The following is a 26,454-nucleotide window of genomic DNA, read 5'->3' on the forward strand; positions in this document are numbered from 1 at the left end:
AGGGCACAATAATAACAATAGTGGGCTTCTATGGGGTACAGTAGTAAAAATATGAGCACTACATGGGTACATCAATATAATAAGTGGGTTGTACTAATAACAATAAGGGGTTACACTAGTAGTATAGGGGCCTAACATTAGGCCCCTATACTACTAGTGTAGGGGCCTAACACCTAGTCATGAATCAAAATTCAAACTATTTTAGTAGGAGAAGAAGCAGAAGAAATTTTTTTTCTATGCTCATTATTCTTCGCTTAACAATAGCCATGGAAACTATCCAATAATCTGTAATATTCCTAACCTAGAATATTCCTCAAACCCTAGCAAAAACTCCAACCAAATATATGCAAATGAAATAATAACCTAGAAGTGATAGAATAACAGCGGAACAACATATAATAATGTAAACCATAAATATAAGCAGATAAACAAGAAATGTAGCGAGAAATGCTAAGCCATTTATTATAATGAGCAATAAAATGAGTACAAGAGGTGATTAGACAGATGGTGCCTCGACTTGCACAATGCAAGTGAAGAAATACCCCCAGAATGACAAGAATGGCCTCTCTGCGTGGATGCTGCTGCTGCTAGAAAACAAATGATGATTTGGGGCTACTTCCCTCCTCGGAAAAAGCTGAAACTCTGGATTTGGGCTCTAATCAAGAAACCCAGAAAACCCAGAAAGCTTTCCTGGAATGGCCAGCCCCCAAAAAACACCCTCTTGGGGCTCTGCGCAGTTCCCCAATGCCCTGCGCTGCCACTGAAGGAAACCCCTCTAGACTATGCCTGAAACACTGCCTAAAACCTTGCCAAAATCCTCCAATGAGACAAGAGATGGACCCTTGCTCAATCTCCTAGCATAAATCCACCTACCAAACCCCAATCCAGCACTACAACCAAAAGGAACTGCGTCTCTCTCCCAATGCTGCGCAGTCCTCCAAAAAACTACTAAAACTACTGCTGGAATGATGATCAAACTACTGCTAAAATTCCGAGGAAATACCTTGCCCGAGTAGGCACTCGATGTCCCCCGAGCTAAGGGTGAGATCTCCAAATGGAGACACTCAATGCACTAAACAGTGCTGCAGACTAGCTAAACAACGAGTGTGCTCGAAAGTCGAAAAGACTAGCTCAAAATGCACATAATTGAATGATCCAAAATGAGGGGGCTCATCTCTATTTTATAGCCTCGGCCTCTCACAATCCCTAGGCTCACCTCCTCCTACGTGCTTCTCCTCTTGCCATGTGTTCTTCCTTCCTGCACAGTCTCTCCATGTGTCTGCGTGGGCTTCATTTATTCGTCCCCCTTTGGCCCCCTTGGCTCCCATTTAAGTCACAACGTTGTGCTACCTAGGAAGTGACTTTTTATTCTAAATTGAGTTATGTCCTCCTTCCTCAATTTTTATTTACAAATAACTATAGAAGGCAAAAATTGAACAAAATTGAATATTCCAATTAGCCATGGCTAATTAGGAATATTACATAATCATAATACATAGCATGGCAGATGTATAAATTATGGTTTCAAGAGAGACATAAATGGCATTGGAAATGACGTGGAAACAACCATTTTTTTGGAGCTTTCCCATGGGATTCAAAAATCTCGGTAATTCATGCTATCTCAACAATGTGATTTAGTGTCTCACTTTCATGAATCATTTGGTCAATTTTTTCCTCATAAATTAATTCTTCTTTGTATGCAAATATTTAAACTACCACTGCTCCTTCTTATTGGTAGAAAAGTGGATCTCAAGGTCTCTAAAATGTGACATTTTGCATGATGATCCTATAAATATACATAGCTCTTGAGAGCTATTTGTGACACATTTCAGGGGGTAGGAAAATGCTCATGAATTTCCCCATTACTTGATTGAGGTTTGCAATGATGTATGTGTTAAGTTGTATATAGCATGGAACAGTCATGGAGGTAAGGCATCAAAGGGTGTGCATGATAAAATTGTCAAAGATATTTTTGGTGGTGTTGTAAAGCCAAGTTAAGTGTCTTTCCTATAAAGCAGAGTGGAGCAAGATGAAAGATATTATGGATGTGAACCTAAATTGGGAAGACCCTACAAATTGAAGAAGAATTAAACTCAACAATGAACTAGTTCCTAATTTCAAAATATGATGAAACATGAATTACCTAGATATCTTGCAAAGTTCTCACCTGTGGAAACAGATTTAATGGAGTAGCATTAGGTCCACCAGATGGAGTTGTTGCCTTAGCCAAATTAGATTCACCTGCTATGAAATTGTTTGTACCTTGATCAATAGCACCTGGATTTGAAGATGGGGAGTGAGCAACAGGAAGCAATTTTCATTGTCTCGGGAATCCCCTACAACATAGAAAAAAGATTATGAGTAAATGGACATAACCATCATCAACACAAATTTTGTGATATAATAAAAACTACATCCCAAAGTATCTTCCAAGCTTTAAAGTAGTTAATCTTACAGAGTATAAATACTCCACAACTCACTCAGGATTATCATAAGATGCTCTAAGTGCATGAACAACTGTATCTTTGTCCTAGCTACCCCCATCCATATCAAGCACCTACTGAATTGTTTGTTCAAGCTTACTACTAGCTACTAATATTGATATTACCTCACCAAATGGATCAACATTTGCTCTGTGACAAGACAGAAATACAATGAAAATATATGAAACTTTATCAACATGAAAATAGCATGTATATGGAAGGAGAAACAAGGTCTGAAAAGCTAAGACTAATGAATATGTAAATATGAACTTCTTATAACTAAGAAATTATTTCCGAGTGTACTTACTGCACTGCTGTAGTCTCACGAGATGACACAAAAGTTGTAGGAGCCCTGTTTATCGAAAAGACCACAGGACATTTACAATTGTACATGTGCATTGACTTCAAATGCACAGGAATATTATCACTCCATTACTCAACAATGAACATCTCTAATAGAATTGAACAAGTATGATCTCTAATATTAAGAACAAACAGAACATGGGCATTTTCTGACTCACACAGCTAGGGGTTGAGACACAACTGGGTATGCAACTTCTACAGGGATTGAAATTGGAACTGGTGGTGTAATTATTTGGGTATTATACATTCGAAAGAATAATTATCGTTATTTTTTATAATCTAGGAAATAAAAATTTAAACCAAAAATCATGTGCAAAAACATCACTATTTGACTAATTCTTCAAAAAAAATTCAGAAAGCCTGAACCATTGAAGTAGTTGATGTTGATGATGCTCCTATAGATGACAAGGTCTTACTCTGCCAAGAAGCATAGTATAATGTCATGTATAAAGATAAGATGAAATCTACACAAAATAAAAGGATAACAGAGGGCTTAAACATCCTACAAGCAATAGGTTAAGGATTTGCAGCACAAGGTGAATCCTAAGGTGAAATTGTTGGTAATTCTTTTGATAAAAAAAAATTTCATGACTTGACTTGGCCTAATAACAATACGAAATTATTGAATAAATAATCACTCCCCAATCAAATAAAGCAAGTCTTTGAGAAATGCAAAACAAGATACTCGAAAGGTAGTATGATGATTGTCTAAAGAGACATCTAAATATCATATAGACTACTGTGTGCTTTATAACGACCTTATAATGGCCCAAACAAACAAAGAATCTTTGGGACATTGCAAAATATTAAATAATGAAATGGATACCTGAAATGTAATATGTTGATTGCATAAAAATAATCCTTTTGTTCTTATTTTCACTACTTGATGGAAACAAGTACCATTGCAAAAATTGCAAGAAGTGTACACAACACACAAAAAAATGTCAATCTTTCAAGACCCTAATGTTATTTCAATTCAACTTGAGATATTTGAGGATATATATTGTGTTAAATAGCTCACAACATTATGAGTACCTAGAGAATACTCTATTTGACACCACTTTCCATTCAAGATACTCACATGACACTACTCATTATTATGCATATGTGAAGGATACAAATTGTCATTGGTATTTATCTATTGATTCCCATATTTCTTCAACCACTTTACAGAGTCATATTTGAGAAATTATTCCAAATCCATCGAATAGATTTCACAGGCATGGGAAAGCCTTCCATCAAACTCCACATGTCTAAGATCGAATGGCTTCTGCAAATTATGCTATGTATAAGTGAACCATAATTAAGTGATTTACAAATAATAAAACACCACATTTTATCATGATTCAAAGGGTGGAAAATAGAAGACAGAGACTTGCCTCAGACAGTTTCAGATCCTTGGGTTGATAGCTCAAATATTTTTCAAATATTTCAAGCCTGTGACCTCCTTCACATCAATCGAAAGACAAGGAACTGCTCCTTGGAAAAAAATCAATTTTTACAATGGTCATTTACATGTCCCTTCCACTTGTATTAAATTTCCAAGGTGAAGAATTCTCAATGACTTAGACATTAAGGCTATTTTTTCTGAAGATATAGACAATCAATCCTTATTTCCACTCAACCAAAGACCCTTTATGTTTTGAATGTCCGCCATTAAACACAATTGAGTAAATATAGAGTTATAGACATTATATGAAACAAAATGTTTTTTTTTTTTAAATTCGTACATTTGGTACCTACCTTCTCTACTTTGCAATTTAGGAACTTCTTAATTTCATATGCACTAGTGAATTTGAGCCTAGTTTCCTTCGCCTTGTGGCGACTAAGTCCCAAAATGACATCGTGCACACTTACAAGGCCATTTGCATCTTTCATTACAAGTGCACATTTTTCTAGAGTATCTAGTTCAGACATTCCCACAATATCTTCAACAATTTCCCAATTTTTTCCTTTGAAAAATAAGCAAATATCAAGAAATGGATCTTTGCATTCTTTACGAAAATTGTCATAAGCAAAAACATAGCGTTGTATATTCTCCAACTGTTTACCCTTCAATTTCATATTTTCTTCTTTCATTATTTGAAAAGCTTTCTTCTGGTTATCTGCCACTACTATGAATGTCGCCACCACTTTTAAAATTTTTGGAACACCATCGTAGAAGTTTACCGTCTCATCCAGCTCACTTTCATTCAATGGACTAGAATCTCTTTGTCTCTTTTTGTCATCCCTCTTGTCCATTTATGTCTTTAAAAGGGTCATGGCTTTAGTACATGGAGGGTGTTTCATATAATAGACTTCCCTCCTTTTAACTGTGCATGGGTTACAGTCATTCTCATCACGGCTAGTAAGAAGGAAACTGACCTTCATTGTTTTAATAATGTCCTCTGGAAAAAGTTGGTTGAGCTCCTTTTCCCCCAAAACATTATCAATAAAGATGAAAGATTTAACTTTCTATAACATTTTACCTAGCTCTAGCTTTCCATCCTTGTAATTTATAATTTCTTTAATGTCCTTAAGATCTTCCTTTAGCGTCAAAACCCTCTATCTCTTGTTTTGTAATATTGTTATGTTTTGTAATTGAAAATAGGCTCAAAATAGGAATAGGCCATGGAATCTTACATTCATCTAGCATTATGGAATTTGTTCAATCAAAAGAAAAAAAAATCTATAAAATTACAAGAATGGGAGTAAATGCAGTGTAAATATACTCACCAAAAGAAAATTGGAAAAAAAATGGGATGGTTCTGGGACCATTTTTTGTATCCCACTTCATGACCACACCAATATCTCGAGGGTCAGGGGCATGCGAATCCCATGTGGGTATACACATATGGAACATTCACCATATAGGATCCCCTGTGTAGTTCATAGTTGTAGTCAATAACATTCAGCTCCCAAGGTAGAATATCAGAGGCAGAGGAGGGTCACCCCCCTACATATAAGTTTGGAGCCACTTCACTATGCATAACTCCTTTTATTTCAATATCCTAATGCCCACATAGACACAAAGCAAGAATAGAAGGGTAGAACAAAACTAAAGACCATCAAGGGAACTTTTGTCCATAGTTTTGGCAAAGAGGAGAGGTATATTGATAGTTGTATGGGTAATTATGGCCTCCAGAAATCCCACCAAGGATCCATGAAGAGAGGGAACAAAAAAAATGGACTCAATCATCCTCTCAAGTATATGAATAAGTTTATGGTTGTTGTAGTATTAATTGTTGGTTAAGTAATTGAAAGTATGCAAGATATATTCAAAATATTTGAAGAAATAAATGTATATGGGTAATGTTCCAAACATCATAACCTTTAGAACATTGTTATGTTGTAGAAAGGTCATGAGCCTAACACATTCACATGGAAACCCCTAATTGATGGATCATACATAATAGGTAGGCTCAAAGATGCTAAGAAACTATTTATGAGATGCTAAGAAAATATTATAAGCTAAATTCCATTACATACAGTGATATAGCTGACAGTCATTGCAACGAAATCTTGTTGGATGAGGTTAGGCAGCTATTCTATGAAATGTTTGATGAAATTCCTAAATGAGATAATATTTCACTATATGATGACTACTGGGTATGTTGGCAATGGAGAGTAGTGCATATGTGGCGATGGAGAATGGTTCATATGATGAAATGATGGTTGGAAGGATCATTTTAATAAGATTACATAACATTGCGTCAAACTTTCATAGGTTTACTATTTGTTGATTGGCCTCTACATGAAGGCTTCATTCTCGTAGTTCAAATTATCTATATAGGAACCTATGATGAACTAGTCATGAATCAAAATTCAAACTATTTTAGCAGGAGAAGAATGAGAAGCAACTTTTTTTGCTATGCTCATTATTCTTTGCTTAACAATATCCATGGAAACTATCCAATAATCATGAGACATAGCATGGTAGATGCATAAATTAGCGTTTCAAGAGAGCCATAAATGGCATGGAAATGACGTGGCAACAACAATTTTTTGGAGCTTTCCCATGGGATTCAAAATTCTCGGTAATGCATGTTATCTCAGTACTGTGATTTAGTGTCTCACTTTCATGAATCGTTTGGTCAATTTTTTCCTCATAAATTAATGCTTCTTTGTATGCAAATCTCTAAACTATCATTGCCCCTTCTTGTTGGTGGAAAACTGGATCTCAAGGTCTCTAAAATGTGACATTCTGCATGATGCTCCTATAAATATATAGAGCTCTTGAGAGCTATTTGCGACACATTTTAGGGGGTAGGAAAATGCTCATGAATTTCTCCATTACTTGATTGAGGCTTGCAATGATGTATGTGTTAAGTTGTATATAGCATGGAACAATCATGGAGGTAAGGCATCAAAGGGTGTGCATGATAACATTGTCAAAGATATTTTTGGTGGTGTGTTGCAAAACCAAGTCAAGTGCCTTTCCTACAAAGCAGAGTGGAGCAAGATGAACAATATTATGGATGTCAACCTAAATTGGGAAGACCCTACAAATGGAAGAAGAATTCAACTCAACAATGAGCTAGTGCCTAATTTCAAAATACGATGAAACATGAATTAACTAAATATCTTGCAAAATTCTCACGTATGGAAACAGATTTAATGGAGCAGCATTAGGTCCACCAGATGGGGTTGTTGCCTCAGCCAAATCAGATTCACCAGCTATGACATTGTTTGTACCTTGATCAGTAGCACCTAGATTTGAAGGTGGGGAGTGAGCAACAGGAATAACAATTTCTTCTGTCTCGGGAATTCCCTACAAGATATAATTTGTTTTTGTGTAAATGGATAGAACCATCATCGCCACAAAGTTTGTGATATAATAAACACTACAACCCAAAGTATCTTCCAAACTTCAAAGTATTTAATCTTACAGAGTATAAATACTCCACAACTTGCTTAGGATTATCATAAGCTACTCTAACTGCACGAACAACTGTGTCTCTGTCCCAGCTACCCCCATCCATATCAAGAATCTGCTATATTGTTTGTTCAAGGATACTACTAGCTACTAATATTGATATTGCCTCACCATATGGATCAACATTTTCTCTATGACAAGACAGAAATACAATGAAAATATAAGCAGCTTTATCAACATGACAAGAGCATGTATATGGAAGGAGAAACAAGGTCCGAAAAGTTGAGACTAATGAATATGTAAATATGAAATTCTTATAACTAAGAAATTATTTCCCAGTGTACTTACTGCACTGTTGTAGTCTCAGGAGATGACACAGAAGTTGTAGGAGCCATGTTTATCAAAAAGATTACAGGACATTTACAATTGTACATGTGCATCGACTTATGTACAAGAATACTATCACTTCATTACTCAACAATAAGCATCTCTAATATAATTGAACAAGTATGATCTCCAATATTAAGAACAAACAGAACATGGGCATTTTCTGACTCACACAGCTAGGGGCTGAGACACAACTCAAGATGCAGCTTCTATAGGGTTTGAAGTTGGAGCTGGATGTGTAATTTTTTGGGTAGTCTACATTCGAAAGAAGTGTTGTTAGTTTTTATAATAGAGGAAATAAAAATTTAAACCAAAATTCATGTGCAAAAACATCACTATTTGACTAATTCTTCAAAAAAAGGTCATAAAACCTGAACAAGTGAAGCAATTGATGTTGATGATGCTCCTGCAGCTGAAAAGGTCTTACTCTAGAAAGAAGCACAGTATAATGTCATGTATAAATATAAGATAAGATATACACAAAATAAAAGGATAACTGGCGGCTTAAACATCCTACAAGCAACTAAGGATTTTCAGTGTAAGGCAAATCCTAAGGTGAAATTGTTGGTGAGTCTTTTGATAAAAAAAACTTTCATGAGTTTCCTTGGCCTAATAACAATATGATCTTAGTGAATAAATAATCACTCCCCAATCAAATAAAGCAAGTCTTTGGGAAATGCAAAACAAGATACCTAAAAGGTAGTATGATGATTGTCTAAAGAGACATCTAAACATCATACAGATGACTGTGTGCTTTATAACGGCCTTAAAATGGCCCAAATAGCCAAAGAATCATTGGGACATTACAAAATATTCATGAATGAAATGGATACCTGAAATGTAGTATGTTGATTGCATATAAATAATCCTTTTGTTCCTATTTTCACTACTCGATGGAAACAACAAGTACCATTGTAAAAATTGCAAGAAGTGTCCACAACACACAAGAAAATGTCAATCTTTCAAGACACTAATGTTGTTTCCATTCAAATTGAGATATTTGAGGATATATATTGTGTTAAATAGCTCACAACATTATGAGTACCTACAGAATACTCTATTTGGGACCACTTTCCATTCATGATACTCAGAGGACACTACTCATTATTATGCATATGTGAATGATACAAATTATCATTGATATTTATATATTGATTCCCATGTTTCTTAAACCACTTTATAGAGTCTTATTTGAGAAATTATTCCATGTTTTTCTTTTCTCAGAGTAATTATTCTAGAGCCAACATGGTGAAGGTGAAAAGTTTTAAGAGATAAAGGCCTATAGTGATCCTATCAATGTCATTTTAACTAGTTTGTTCTAGATTAATCGTGTAAGAAAAGAGAAGGTTATAGTCCCAACTATGGTGAATAGTCTGAACCAAAAACTCCCTGTATTCTTTCAGAAATTCAAAGAATAGTGTGGTAGGTTTGATTAGGAATTGCATGCAAATTTCCATGCTCATATTTTCCTAGATCAGTTACCAAAAGGAGTCAAAGTCCATTTGTTCATGCCCCAACAAACTCTGTAGCACCAATTCATCCATCAGACTTCACACCACTCTATCTTCTTCACAAAAAGAGTAAAAGTTTGGAAAGCTTTCAAAAAACTTTCATCCTCATTCATCTCCTCATTGTTGCACACCATCAGCACTAACTCACTCATTTTTTTGACTCACTTCAATCCAATAACTCAGTCCACTCCATGACTTACTCCACAACATTCCACACTTAGTTTGTCCTACCCTGTCCAAAAATAGAGTTTTGACTAGGGTTCTGACCTGAGCAAATATTAAACTTGGGTTTCCATATGACAATTCTTCTACACCTTGAACTTGTACAGACTCAAGACACCTGAACAAAAATTAATCTGTTCTTAAAAACACACTGTCAATCTATGTTGCAATGTCTGAATTTTATTATTTGACACCACAAAATTCTGAATCACTCCCCCAAGGATACAACAATGAACTTAGGAATTACTGGTAAGACCTGCAAACATAAACCTACCTAATCTAAACTCTAGAATCTTCTCAAGGATAGGCAATAACAAAAGTTCTTTGAAAACTCTGGAATCTTCTTAAGGATAGGAAATAACAAAAATTCTTTGAATTGTACCCCAAAGGCCTCAACATTCTAATTCATTATCAAATGATTACTCCTTTGAATGTATAGTGTTAATTTCAAACAACTGTAGCAGGAAGTAATCTTGTAGGGAGGTTGGGAGTAAGGCCTTGATAAAAAAGGTGGGTGTTTTCTCCCTATTTAATAGATCTATCTACTTTCTCCTAAATTTGATATTTCCCCAGCACTTTCTCCAAATATAGCAAATCCGGGTAAAACTCTTTAATGTATTTGGGTTTCATCAATAATTCCATGTAAAGCCCTTTATTTGTGGCTTCATACATTATACATTATGGCTTGCTTGATTTATTGTCTTCTCTTTCTCTTGATCTTATTTGATGTTGATTTCTCTTGTTCTTCTCTAATACCAATTAACAATAGATATAGATACTTAGTTTCCTTTAAATTAGTTCAAGGTATGTCAAAAACATGATCCACATGAAGGGACAGACAAAGGAGATTGTGATTCACACTAAACATTCCTGGAAGAATTTAGAGTCTTCCAAGAGTCAAACTTCTATGGTTGGATAGTTTCATCACAAGATTTCAAGAAATTCCAAATAATAGACAAGACATGAATCGGTTAGCAATAAAACCTCTTTGGTGTCATATTTTCATATAATCTACACACTTCTTAGAATTTTTCTCCAAATATTATCCTTATCTGAGTAGAATCTCCAAAAGAGCTTAGCCTATAGAGCCTTATTCGTGAGAAATCCAGAACCTGGCTTTTCAAAAACCTGATGGATCTGTATCTGAACCCCTATGTGAAACTTGGTAACTTAGAAAATGTAATAGGCAGAAAAATGTTGTTTCCAGGAGAAAATTGAAATTCGAAATAATAGACAAGACATGAATCGGTTAGCAATAAAACCTCTCTTGTGTCGTATTTTCATATAATCTACATGCTTCTCAGAATTTTGCTCCAAAGATTATCCTTATCTGAGTAGAATCTCCAAAAGAGCTTAGCCTATAGAGCCTTATTCGTGAGAAATCCAAAACCTGGCTTTTCAATAACCTGATGGATCTGTATCTGAACCCCTATGTGAAACTTGGTAACTTAGAAAATAGAATAGGCAGAAAAACATTGTTTCCAGGAGAAAATTTGGCTCTATAACCCCAGTAAGTTTTTTGTATGGTGCAAATATGTGTGTCATATAGAAGAATGAATTTATCGTCTTTATAAGTGGCATCTAGAAAAATAACTGGCTATAACTATAATAAGTCTATTGAATACTATAATCATGCAATTTCAAAATCAAACTTCTAAGGTGTAAGAAACATATAAATTACTTGTCCCATTTACAACTAGCCAAGTTCGGGGTCTGCTGGAAGCATTTTGTTCTTTGCCAAGTAATATCTACATAGGAGTCCAATGTTTGAAACAGAATAATTCATAGGACTCAATTATTTTCACACATCAAGGACAACTAAGGAAGTTTACGCATTTCTAGTTGCTATGCTCTGTTAGTTGAACATTAGCAATTACTTAATCTTGCACATTCCTTCAAATCCATAGCATGTGAACATTGATGTATTGAAACTTCAATTGGGCCCCTCAATCCAATACCTCTAATAGCCTATGGAAATGGAATAAGATCTGATCGGATGGATGCTAACAATTTACATGCTAGAGCAGTTTATGTGTGATGAATGAAATTTGAGTGTGAAGATACACACATAAATTCGTATGTGTCTAGCTCTAGTAATTGGTTCTACAACTGTGATTCCGTTAGACACTAGCTACAGGAATTTCCTATAGAAAGGTTTGAATTATTTTTGGGAATTGCAATCAATTATTGTTGGACTGTTGATGAGAGATCGAATCATTTGTGTTAAAATGGTTAGTCATTGGAAGAGGTTGAAGCTAACTGCATTAATTTCTAGTGAAAGGATCTTAATGTTAAGCCACAAATATAAACCTAACGTGATAAAATAGTAAGTATGAAAGATGGGCAAGTTAGGATGGGGACTGGGCACTTGGGAAAAGGAGAAAAGGAAACTAAGAAAGCTCTTTCAAAGTCACATGCAGAATAAGAGGCAATGATTCTTCAATATCAAGATGTCCCCAATCTTTATCAGACTTATGAAAATAGGGAATAAATCTAGGAATAACAAGCAACTAGACTAGGAAGTATAAAGAAGCCAAGAAACTACAAGGAATAACAAGCATTCTCCATTTAATCACATCAAGCATTCAAAAGGCATATCAAAGCTCTCTCTCTACTTTGACATTGACAAACACCTAGTGGCATCCAATACATTTGCGACTTGTTCATATAGTAGCAACAAGTTCTTCTATAATGCAGGTGATTATTTAAGAGTGTCATTACTACTGGCTATCAAAAATTGAGATGCACAAGATTGCATAAATCCTTCTTATTGCTATCTAATGACTATAAAGAATGTTTCCTAATTCATGGAGTTTTGACAACATGGACAATTTAGAGCATTTTTAGTTATCTTGATGGAAGAACAATTGTTGCTCTGCACCTTCACCTTTCTCACAAGGCTAGACCTGTGATAAGGACTCATCATATAACTTCACTCGAAAATGCTCTGCCTCAACAAATCCCATCGGATGACTGAAAACATGCCTATCTTTTTTAGGCAGTTATCCAAGTCTTCTGATTGGATTCTTTTCAACAAATTATCTCCAGTAATTTTGGAAATACTATTTGATGCATTTAAATTATTCCTACCATAAAATATGTTGTAAACATTATATTTTTGCAAGGTTTGCTACATAAAAAATTATGTACTTATGGCAGTTATCACATCAATCTGCTAGAGACTTCAACCAACCCAAGTGATTAACAAGGATACTAAAATGTTATTTTTAATACAATATCTCACCAAACAAAACCAAAAATCTTTACATATTGTAAAAGAGAAGATAAAATCAACATAAGTGCAATTTGAGTAGGGCTTACTCTAGGCAGAAAAAATATATTTCCAAAATTAGCCTGTGATAGGCAATGATCAATCATTATAGGAATCCACGTTCTTTATTCTTTTTAATATGTCTCTAATATAAAACCATAAATATTCTCTTTCTTTAATTCCATATTCATTACTTTTCAATAATGTTCCACCAATTTTCTGTGAAAGAAATGTCTCAGGGACGTGTAAAGACAGCCCCCAAATTTTAGGAAAACCAAGGGTAACGTCGTTGGGGCTCTAAACATAGGGACCCTTGTATAAAATGATAAAAATAAAAATTCAATTATATGAGAAACAATGACAAGTAAAAAACATGAATAATAAAAGCATGAAATAGATATTTACATTTGTTTTAGGGTTTTGAATTTTTGTAATTTTTTAAATGTACTTCTTCTAAGGTCATTGGACAAAAATTATGGGGCAACAACTAGGAGTGCCACGTTTTTGGAGGGCGGTGTCAGGAAACCCCTGGAAAAGGGATATGTCCCCTTCAATGTTTCCCCAAATTTTGGTAAAATGGGGACATGGGGAAACATCTCCCACTGAATTCCCTTGTCTTGGGACCATGGGAAGCATGGGGGGTGTGCCCACTGCCACCCACCATGTCCCCCCCATGTAACATTTCTTTTCAAAGTGAATGCACAGTTAGAGAGATACTTGTGAATAATCACAAAAAAACCATGCAATATATGCAACGTTGTTTGCTATTTCAAGGAAAAAAGAACAAAGTGAAGCTAGATCAAAGTGAATGTGTGGTTAGAGAGACATACTTGTGAATCTTTACAAAAAAAAAACTATGCAACATGTGCAATGTTGTTTGTTCTTTCAAGGAAGAAGTACGCACTGGAAGAGATTATCACATTCTCTTCATCACCGATATTTTCAGAGAACTCTGTTAATGGCTTAACTTATTGATCAAGGGATGCAATTTTCTTCAGATCATTAGATTCTATGCCAGAGAAGTAAGATCAATTGCAGTAGCTTTGAAGTTGATTCCTTCCAGTAAGGCTATAGTTTGGTACCAACATCAAGCACTGAATCCACCTCCGTGTACAACCTAAAATAAACAACCTCTAAAAACAACTATCTGTAACGAATTTATGAACAAATACTGTAGAAAAAAATTACATAACTCAATAGCTGCTTATCAAAACTTGTCATTAATGGTCATTAATTATGCACATGAAAATCTGCTACAAAAAAACCATTAAACTGTTGAACATCAAATTTCTATTGTTGACCCATACCCTCGCATTTATTTTATAGAAATGAAAAGGGAAGACTAGGGTCTACAAAATTAGGTGCACCACCTATATGCACAAGATTTCCAAATAGGCACATAAAACAATGGTGCATTCTCTAGCTAGTAAAACCATGAAAAATAACAAGGAAACCTCCTCATGTTAGGCACTTCTCTGCATAAAAAGTTTGATCACAAAAAATATCAGTGAAAACAATAGGAATAGAATCCTAAGTGATAGAAAAATGAATAAAGGAGAGAGTGAAGGGATCAAATGGAACCACCTTACAAGCCCTAATTTATGTTATCAACAAGGGCATAAAAGAGCGTTAGGGCAGTAGAATAAAACTCTAACATGTGCACCCTATAGCTGATCCATAAGTGCCCTAGAGAGAGTCCATAAGCATGTTGGAGAGAAGAAAATTCAACCCATAAATAAGAGAGCAAACACTCGATATGGTGCCATAAGGTGTAATCACATGTATTAGAGAGATAAAAAAGATCACATGATGTTAAGAATGAGTCATCAATGTTTATTTATACAAAATTACTCTATTCTGGTCACTATTGATTAGCCACCTCAAGACTATTACATTGTTGCATCTGCCCATTTCAAAATTCCTGTTATAACACTTCCCGGCCTACCACAAGTTTAGGAAAATATCAAAATCAATTCAATTTCCTCTATGAAGATATCCTTACTCGACTATGCAAAATTATTAGATAGTTTAAAATATTTTAATCCCTTTCGTAAAGCTTACGTAGGCCACTATCTTAGTGTTAATGGGATATGTATGTATTCTTTTATTTGTGACTTAGGGAAAAAAATTATTTTTATACTCTTTTATTTGAGACTAGCTGCACTCCTAGAATCGTCTATAAATAGATTAGAAATAGAGATGGAACTCACATAGTTTGAGTCACATACTTCCTTTCTCTTTTCTAAGTTGCATCTATGCCTATGATCTGGGCATAAATTTCACCAGTTCCCTATCTATAGAATTCGAGCATGGCAAGCTGCGTAAAAAGTGCTAAACTCTTGAGCTTGTTGTTTCTATCAATTCTGTTGTGCGCTCTAGTTTTTCTACTATGGGCTCCAGTATGCATCCAATAATAGAAGGGGGAATAAGAACACTAGGTTTCAATTGAAGCCTTGCATGAATCTAGTTTTGTATTATCATGAGATCCTTTACAATGGCTCTAACGAGCACAACGCAATAGCTACCATTGTGGTTGCTCCTCATGGAGGAAACCTTACCACTCTCTTTAGTGGCCACGATCACAGATTCAGAGATATGGTAGTCTTCGATGATCCTCTAACACTCAAGAACAATATACACTCCCCTCCTATGGGCAGAGCTCAAGGATTATACTTCTATGACATGAAGAACACTTATAGTGCTTGGTTTTCATTCATGATTGTGATCAACTGTACTGATTATAAAGGCATGATCACATTGGCTGGGGCTGATCCAGCCACTGTTGAATACAGGGATTTATCTGTGGTGGGAGGCACCAGTGATTTTTTCATGGCAAGAGGGATCACCACCCTTTTCACCGATACGTTTGAGGGAGAGGCTTATTTCTGACTCCGTTTGAACATCACACTTTATGAGTGCTACTAATATATCCCTTAGATGATGATATAATGTTTGAGTATTGCTATGTTATTTTTTTCGTTTTTGCAGGTAGTCGTATTGCATATATGGTTGCATCTTTTGTTAATCTGCTAGCCATCACTGTATTCTATTAATCTGTTGGTAGCTCATTCTGGGCTAACTTCCCTACTGCTAGTGTGTGCACTGCTTTTTGGCTCTGAATAAAATAGAAAATGCAACCCATAAATAAGAGAGAAAACACTCGATATGGTGCCATATGGTGTAATCACTTGTATTAGAGAGATAAAGAATATCACACGATGTTAATAATGATTCATGAATGTTTATTTATACATAATTGCTCTGTTCTGGTCACTACAGATCAACCATCTCAGGACTATTACATTGTTGCATCTGTCCATTTCAAAAGTCTTGCTATTTTTAATACTGGCATTTTTCGCTACAACAATTCCTAGAAGTAGGTTTCTGGACCAATTCTAGGGGGTCCAACAACCAAGTTTGATTTGCCTGTGAACCAAGCCATAACCATCAGGTTTGGTTCTTGCCATGCTTACTTTGGTTTTAGCATAATGTATGTGTGAGATAATCGTATATATTTTACATATAGATAGATATATGAATGTATATCTGTATGATTGCTATTGTTTTACGACTACCAGAAAATATAGATACAAGATCATCATGGAAATTGGGCATAGATATTAAAAATAAATTTTGAAGAATTCTTAATGGGTTCTCCATTTGAGTAGTTTGGATTGTGGCCTACCATCTCATCTACCCATGTTCAATTTTCCCGAAGCATGATCTAGCCTATATTGTTTAGGTTAGGTTCAAGAAGGAGGCATCCCCAAATAATCTCGGCTAAAAAAAGTTGAATTTTAAAATATCTAGGAGTTTGTACCTATCCTATATAATCAAGTTCTCAAAATTTAAATGGCTATTGTTGTACAGATGGAACTTCAAAACCAGTGCAGATCGTCCCAATCCAAAAGGATCTTTCCACTACGGGAAAATCAACATTACTGGAACAATAATCCTCTCAAAATTAGCCCCCATCATCAATGGCAAACAACGTTATGAATTGAATGGTGATTTCTAATTGCGTTCCAAAACACCATTGCAACTTGCAGATTACTACAACATAAGTAGAGTGTTTTTCATTGGTGGCATTCCAGTGGAAGTGGCTACCATTAGAGTGTGATTTGGAAGTATTGAGGATCTTATCTTTTGAGGAGTTGCGTACAAGACTACAAAGTGTAGTCAAGGTCTGAGAAGGAGAACAGGTAGGAAAATTTGAGGATTTTCCCACTAGAAATAGGGCTACGATTTTACAAACCCTAGTAATGCAATCATTTTATAAATCTATATATCTCTATGACTAGAGCTAGAGCTATAGACTAAATAAAAAAGTCTCTAAGGATTATAGTACATGTAGCTCTAATGCAATGACTACAGCTAGTACCTTATAATAAGGCTTGACATGCCCTTAACAACCACTAGATGATATTGATTTCTCAATGGCCTCAGGTTCTCAGTCGGGGCAGGCACAAAGAAGTTGGAATTTCCAAAACTTTATCTATAATTCGATGGAACCGCAGAACTTCTACACTCTTGAGCCTAGACCTCGGCAGAACCACTACCCTCAAAATATACCTCAACCCTATATACTCTAACTCAATCTCGATCTATATTGATACAGAGCCTTGGGTGGGAATATTCTTACCTGGGGGGCTGGAAGCCACGATTTTGCTGCGAGTTTTGCTTCTCGGTTTGCATAATATCATATATAATGCTAGTTACCCGCCTATGTAGGGGCCTTATTCAAGTTGATCTGCTTATTGCTACTTCAACACCACCAAGGCCTTAACACCTAAATCATGCAAATTAGGTATGGAAGTGGAAACAACCTCCAACAAAGTACATTTATTCACAAACCCTACAAACTCTAGATTTGAAATACATTCCTGTGGTTGGTTACAGTTCCCTAAATATTTTTTTAAGGGATTTGGAGGGCAACTGGACATCTTAGTCCTGTAATTGATCCATACATTTAGAAATATTTAAGTGCTTGATTGCATGTTTGAAGAGGAAAAATGAGAGAAAGGAGGAGTGCACGGGACCTGAGATTTTGGTATTTTTGCGTGAGCACTTCATTCCAAAATCTACACACCATGAATGCTAAGAGAAAATCCTATGGTTTTGCTAACAGTGTCAAGATGAGGAGGGACAACAATTACTGTGGCTTCTACGACTTTTGGCAATCTCCACGCTGCTCTCCATTTTTCCCTTTGGTTATGGGCTCCCCTCTATTGAATCAATTGAGCAACTTTGTTAAATCAATTGAGCGAGTGGCAAGAATAGGAAATCCACGCTTTGGTTATGGGCTCCCCTCTACTGAATTAATTGCACGAGCGAGTAGAAAGAATATAAAATCCAAATAGGAAATCCACCCTTTGGTTATGGGCTCCCCTCTACTGAATCAATTGTGCGAGCGAGTAGAAAGAATAGAAAATCCAAAGGGCTATGGGCATGGAAAAATTTAGGGGCTAATATTCGCAGGTGAGCTAATTTTCCATGATTTTTCCAAAAAAAAGCTTTGCCAATTTCCATTTTTTCGAAAAATGATTCGCCCACATTTTACAGTTTAAAATTAGTTTACCTTAAGAATCGCCAACATTATATAGACACTATATATAAAATCATTTTAAATTTGAATAATTTAGAAATATATCAATAAAAAATTTATAGTTTGTATATTAGGGATTAGTGAGATTCGCCAATGTTTTTAAGCTTCAAGATAATTTTCCATCCTTAAAATTTTCCTTGGCTATGGGAAACTTGTTTGTATTGCAAAAATTATAGTTTTACTATAGGAAAATACATTTAAACGATTTGAAAAAGCGTTTGAAACAAAACAATTTTTTATCGTGCAAAATATATAAAGGGGGTTAGAGTTATAATTGGTTCTTATTTATATAAAGGGTTAGAGTTACAATTCGTTTTCATTCAAAAGAATTAGATTACACAAAAAATATTGAACAACTATAGCAAAATACATTTAGACGATTTGAAAAAGAGTTTCAAACAAAACAATTTTTGATCATGCAAAATATATAAAGGGGATTAGAGTTACAATTGGTTTTCATTTAGAAGAATTATATTTTTTCTAGTTGCATTTTTATATCCATTATTATTATAGAAAAGGTTAATGCATATTTAATATTAATATAATACGCACAAATTATTGAACAACTATAGGAAAATACATTTAGACGACTTGAAAAAGAGTTTGAAACAAAACAACTTTTGATCGTGAAAAATATAGGAAGGGTGTTAGAGTTATAATTGGTTTTCATTTAGAAGAATTAGATTCTTTCTGGTTGCATTTTTTATATCCATTACTATTATGACAAAGGTTAATGAATATTTAATATTGAGATAATACGCACAAATTATTGAACAAATATAGGAAAATACATTTAGACAAATTGAAAAAGAGTCTGAAACAAAAGAAATTTTGATCATGCACAATATATAAAGGGTGTTAGAGTTACAATTGGTTCTCATTTAGAAGGATTAGATTTTTTCCGGTTCCATTTTTTTATATCCATTACTATTATGGCAAAGGTTAATGCATATTTACTATTATGATTTCTATATAGGGAGTGAAAATATTGTTAGGAGGATCTATTAATTTTGGGGTGACATAAGATCCATAAGCATCAATAAAGAAAATATATGCAATATCACATAGTAGTGTGAGAGATCATGTTGGGATGAAGATACTTTTGACAAAGGGTGTTGTGCTTATTATTTGGGATAATCTTCATTAGTGGTTCCTCTAGGGGATCTTGAAAATATCTTCACTTATGGAATGGTATCTTGATATTTTTAGCACAAGACAAACTAGATAAAGTGACGAGTGACATTGATTTTCATCATCTATAGTTCATGTAGTATATCATGAAAAAGGCCTTTTGCATGTCCACCCACTTCTCTAATGATTTTGCATAGAAAAACATAAAATATTGATGATTGGTTGCCATAATATATCTAAAGGATCTAATATACATGTAAATATGTAGGTCACTTTTAAAGACCTAACTATATGGAAGAACTGATTTACCTTCTGGCCTAAGATACTTATTGAAGAAAATGTTGATATGGAGGGCCATAATGAGACTACTTCCATTTGGTACAAGATATAATATCTAAATTAGTGCAAAATTGGGTGTTAATTTAATTTAGTATATGTTGGGATACATGTTTCACCATATCATAGGAGAAACTCCTATGAAATGAGGGTATAAGGGAGAGATCTCACACCAAGTTGAAGGTTTGTTAATTTCATGGTCTCTCATTTGGATGCCATTTCCATTCCTCAATTGCATGCTCATATTAATAAATGACAACCAATAAACTAATGCAATAATGTATTTGGAATTTCCTTGCAAAAAAAAATAACTTCTTGTTTGACCCCTTTCCGTAGTGAAAGTAGATTTCTTTCTCTAAACTAGCCCAACTTAACTAAAAGATAAATGTATAATTTAAATACAAATATGATAAAAAACAACCTCAATTTAATTTTTTCTCTTCATATGGTGTCACTTGTGTAATTTGAATTGATATGTTAAATTTAATGAAGTGCCTTTACTAATCCTAATAGGTAGTAGTAGTGGACTGCAATTCCAATATGAACAAATATCATTCCACTATGGCGATTTATATATTTAGAAGTCATTAATAGATGTTAGTTCTTGATATGTTTCTCAAGAAAGGAACCTATTAAACTAAATGGAGAAACAAAATGCATTGAGGTCTAAAACAATTTCCATGCACACCATAAAAATAAGCTACTTCTAATATTTGTCCTCGTGTCATTAGTAAATTTTCCCTTATTAACTAATTGATATTGTGATTTTTAAATTATTTGATAAATTGGAATACATCAACCACTAATTATACATGTTTTTTATTTCAATGATTTTAATAATAAAGTGTCAAAGGTTTAGTTAAGAGCTAGTAGCAATAAGGATTAGTTCAATTGGTAAATTATCTTGCAAAAGAGTTCATAGAGTTCTCGATACAAAATCTTATTAATTCCCTTATGGTTACTAGTTGGTATTTTAACTTCCACTTACAATTGTGATCCATTTGAAGACCACGAAAGGGAGTAAATCTATGGGGATTGACAATTGCACACCAACCTCCCTTAGCACTTTTAATACATTTGTTAGTGAGGAAGAAAAAAATTAAAAAATGAAATGAACAATAGTTCATTTACTAAGTAATAGACAAATATTAATTATATATAAGATATATATGATAAAATATAATGGAGCCATTTGTAACATCCACTCCCCAAGAATTTTATGTTAGGATTAGTTATTATCATACCTACTAAAAGATTGATTGCTTGGTAATTTCTTGTTGATATTAATAATATACATACAAGGTATCTGTATGTTATCTACATACCCATAACTCACATGGATACGCTAGTATTCTATGGTCTATTATGCTAGATGATTGATTAATTATTAAGCTTATGGTTAGTTTTAAGATTGATTAAGCTTGACTACGATTTTAAGTATAAATTTATGAATAATTTAATATTAAATTAATTTTGGCCCTCTCATGACTCTTTGATTTTGATTAAATAACTAAAATTGTTTGATTAGTTATTGTGTATTAATTCTTATAATTTGATGGGTGGGGGGCGGAGAGAGAATGTCAGTTATGGGACTTAAAGAATGGGTAGGTGAACCATTAATGGGTAATAAATATTTTTAGGAACAAGAGGGAATAAGTCTTGGAAGGAGACGATAGTGAGAAGGAAATCTAGTCATTTTCCGATATTTCGGTTTGTTGAAGTTTTGGGGAGATAGGAGAGGAATATAGTTGAAAGAGTTTGGATACTAAGTGTTCTCTAAGGAGGATAAGAGAGGTGATAGGAACTTCATGATTTGAGCACATGGCTTGAAAACATTATGGGTGGCAATTAGTGCTTCGACACAGAGGGTTAGGGAATTTGTGGAGGTTGCTAGGATGTCGGAAAGGTTGTTCCTAGTTGGTTGGGTCACAAATTTAGTCAGGTGGGCTTGAAGGTTGTGGGAAGGAAAGTAACTTCATGGACCTCACTAATTTAAATCTTGTTTCTTTGCATAATTTTTGCATTGAAACGAACATATTCTACAACAAGTGTTATTTGAAACTATGTTATAACAAGTGTTATCTAAAAAATTACAAGTACTGGAATTGAATTACAAGTACTAGAATTGAATTGATCAATTCTTTAACATGTTATAACTACATTTCATTGTCTCTAAAGGTCTAGGGTAATGTTCTATGAGACCAAACTTTTGACATTTTTAGTACTATGTTTTTATTATTGTTTTTCTATGTAATGAAGGCCTCTTTAAATAATACAACCATCTTATTCACTATTTTCTGATATAATTTGAGCCCAAAAAAGGGATTCACAAGTACTACCTAATTCAATGTCACTACATTTAGGAAGAATGGAATGGTACTTACAATGATGGGCGTAAAGAAGGGAGCTATTTTTTTATTAGAAAAGGTACAGATGACAAAGGTGCAACTGTGATCTACAATTATAAATGTTGGATCTTCTTCATGCGAAAGAAGGATGAGTTTTTCTCAAAATTTTTTGAATTCAAAGCATTGGTTTAAAAGGACACTAGTCAGAAATTGAAAGCCCCGAGAAGTGATAATGGAGGATAATATGTATCTAGCACCTTTAAGGACTTTTGCGCTAAAGAGGGTATTAGAAGAGAATTGATAACACCCCATAACCCACAACAAAATGGGGTGGTTGAAAGGAAGAACAAAATAATAGTTGGAGTAGCAAGAGCCATGTTGGATGATCACACTCTATCATTACACCTATGGGCATAAGCATGCAAAAAAAATGTTTATTTGCAAAACTAGAGTCCTCATAGAATACTTGGCATGATCACACCTGAAGCTTTCTATGGGAGGAAGCCAACTGTATCTCATTTCAGAAGTTTTGGAGCTACTATGTATTGTCACATCTCCAAGGATAACAGGAAGAAGCTTGAGCCTGCAACTAAGATGGGACTCTTTGTAGGATACATAGAGACACCACATAACTATAGGGTGTATTTGTCGTCACCCAAGGTGATAGTAATGAGGAGGGATGTCAAATTTGATGAGGACAAAGCTATGAGATGCTCTCTAGAGTGAGAATTGAGTATCCCACCATAGGAGGAGCTTATAATTCCTAAGGAGGAGCCTCATGCAAAGCTTTAGGAGGTTTTGGAGCAACCACATGTAGAGGAGTAAATAAGAGGTCGAGTGGAGGCACCCACTCAATGATAATATTTTGTAGAGGGTAGGAAGAGAACCAAAGAAGCTGGCATATTGGTACATGATGAATGGGAGCATGTGGGAGCTCCTTCATCTTAGCACAACCTAGAGGAGGTCACTAGATAGGTACATTTGGTATATGTCTCTCATTACAGAGCTCATTGAGTTAGGGCCTTCTTCATTTGAGGAAGCAGTTTCTCAACCAGTGTGGGTTGATGCCATGGTGGAAGAGTGCGACTCCAAGATGAAGAAAAATGTATGGGAGGTGGTGTCAAGGCTAGAGAACAAGTCAGTAGGTGGTTCCTGATGGATCTACAAAGTGAAGCATGTAACTGATGGGAGCATTAAGAAGTACAAGGCTAGATTTGTGGCCAAAGACTCCTCCCAGGAACATTTGCACCAGTGGAAATATATTCCTCGATCATAGCCATTCTAGCTTTAGCTACATAGATGGGGTGGAAGATCCACCAAATGGATATGAAAACCACCTTTCTCGATGGTGTTGTTGAGGAACAAATTTGCATAGAGCAACAAGAGGGATTTGAGACATATGACTTGGAGATTTGTGTAGACTCAAAAGAGCCCTGTATGGTCTCAAACAAGCACCCTAAGCATGGTACAATCGAATTTATACATATCTGAGTGGATTGGGATTCACCAAAAGTGAAGCAGATGCCAACCTCTATCACATTCTAGTATATGGAAAGTTGCTTATCTTGGTATTGTATGTTGATGATTTGATACTCAGAGGAGATGCACAGTTGATTCGGTCTTGCAAGGAGGACCTTGCAAGATAATTTGAGATGAAGGACATGGGATTAATACATTACTTCCTTGGGCTAGAAGTATGGTAGGGTGATGGTGAGACGTTTGTGAGTTAGGGGAAGTATGCCTTCGAATACTTCTGAGGTTTTACATGGAGAACTGCAAGCCTATGGACACACCTCTAGCTACAAACTGGAGGAAGGAGAGTGCTTCTTCGGGAGAGGTAGTAGATGCTACCATCTATAGACATCTTGTGGGATCCTTGATGTATCTGGTGAACACAAGGCCCAACATACACTATGCAACTAATCAGTTGAGTCAAGCCATGGTGAAGCCTACCAAGCTTTATTGGAAGGTAGCAAAGCATGTATTGAGGTACCTCAGAGGAAAAATTGAGTATGGGGTATGGTATAGGAGGAAAAAGGGAGTGATGCTCCAAGGATTCACTAATGTAGATTGGTAGGCAGTCCATCAGAAAAGATAAGTACTTCGAGTGCTATCTTCAATGTTTGGTTTGCAACTATTTCTTGGTATAGTAGGAAAGAAGGGTGTGCGGCACTCAAATCAACAGAAGCTGAATACATGGCTACATGTCAAGAAGCATGTGATGGCATATGGATGAAAACAATAATTGTGGGTCTTTTAAGTCACTAGATGGATTCAACAATGATTTATTGTGATAATAAATGTTGTATCAAACTCTCTGAGAATCTAGTATTTCATGATAGGTCCAAGCACATTGATATCAGGTACCATCGCTTGAAAAATTGTGTGGAGAGGAGAATTATGATTCTATAGTACATTCTAACTGAGAAGCAGGATGCAGATATATTTAAAAAGGCATTGTCAAGAGGAAAATTCAAATTCCACAAGTGCAGGCTATGGGTAGTTCAAAATCCCTTTCTTGCTAAGAGGGAGTGTTAGAAAATGTAGCACGAAAGGCAAAATTTGACTTGTTCCTTAGTTAAATTTAGTAATTCGATTTTCAATGGCAGTTAACGTGTGTGACATGGCCTTGTATACTTGTTTACTCAGTAAATTCTAGTTATAAGCTAGAAGTAGAGTTGTGCATGCAGTGTTGGTAAAATTTAGCAATCAAATTCAGTTATTTTTAGTTTGACTAAGTTAACTGAGCTTAAGCAACTACTAGAGTCAGTTGAAGGTCAGTTGAGTAGTAGAATTGTTGTTAACTCAATGATCTCTCAGTTAAACTAGTCAATCGACAAAAAATAGCCTAGATATGAGTGGAATTTGTATTGCTAAACTAAAGTGGAGGTAAAGGCACATTGTAATTATTAATTGTATACTAGTTGAGTGTACATGTTGGGCATTGAGACAGGTGATTGATTACTTGGGATTTTCACAAGGGAATAGTGAATTCCCCTATTGTTTAGGAGCTAATTTCTTCAAGAACTGTGCAAGGAAAGAGGAGAAAGATGGGGCCATTAATTGACTAAGTGTTGCTCAGAGCAGGAAAATCAGTAGGAGAACAAGTTTACAGTGCATGGTCTCCTTTAGGATTGAAGCAAGACATTGTAATAGTTTCTCATTCTCATATGATTAATTAAAAGTAGTGGAAGGGTTTTTCCTTGTTGGGTTTCCCTATAAATAATTGTGTTATTGTGTTGTTTTGATGGTTGCATGTCATTGCATGTGTTTCTAAATTATGATTTCCATTTCGCATAAAGTAGAGGAAATTTGTAATCTCTTGTTCTGAGTGCGAATACATCAGTAGTAGAAAATTTATATTATTTTTTACACTCTTAGGGTGTTGTACGGAAAAAATATATTAGTGATGGGTGGCTAAAAATGTTCCCAACACTCCGAGTTCTACCTGGACCACACTCTTGGCCTTTAGGATTCTCACTGAAAATAAAAGAAAATTTGGCCAAGTGTATAGACCCAGCCCTTAACTCAGATTTGATCACGAGGGTCAATGGATTATGGTTGTTGTCTATACACAAAACATGGTTCGACTACGGTGTGGTTTCACCAATGCCAACTAGGTGTTGGATCTGCTAGCATGTCAACAAAGTCATGTTCACCCACTTCCTCTTGACCTTGAAAACATATCATATATGGACTAAAAACAAACTTAGGCTATGTTCATAAAGCATAACTATAATTGTTGTGCACCCACCCTCCTGCAGTTTCAAGAAGACTTGTGGCCCAATTCCTGATATGTAAATTCTTAGTTTTGACAGAATAACTAGTGTAGGGATTGGTTAAACTAAGTATACCCATAAATTTTTAAATCAACTAACTAAATATGAACACATAATTGTGCATTCACCATGCACATACTAATGAATAACATATTCTAGGCAC

The 26,454-nt window shown here is 35.0% G+C and overlaps 1 pseudogene; it reads left to right on the forward strand.

Annotated features, from left to right (window-relative positions):
* The first annotated feature begins 15,175 nt into the window (after positions 1 to 15,175).
* Positions 15,176 to 16,017, forward strand: LOC149142727 (dirigent protein-like; annotated as a pseudogene).
* The last annotated feature ends 10,437 nt before the right edge of the window (positions 16,018 to 26,454 follow it).

The sequence above is a fragment of the Pinus tabuliformis genome, chromosome X (assembly GCF_031772625.1).
Source record: "Pinus tabuliformis cultivar Carrire ecotype Pingquan chromosome X, CPIR1, whole genome shotgun sequence".
NCBI classification, from domain to species: Eukaryota; Viridiplantae; Streptophyta; class Pinopsida; order Pinales; family Pinaceae; genus Pinus; species Pinus tabuliformis.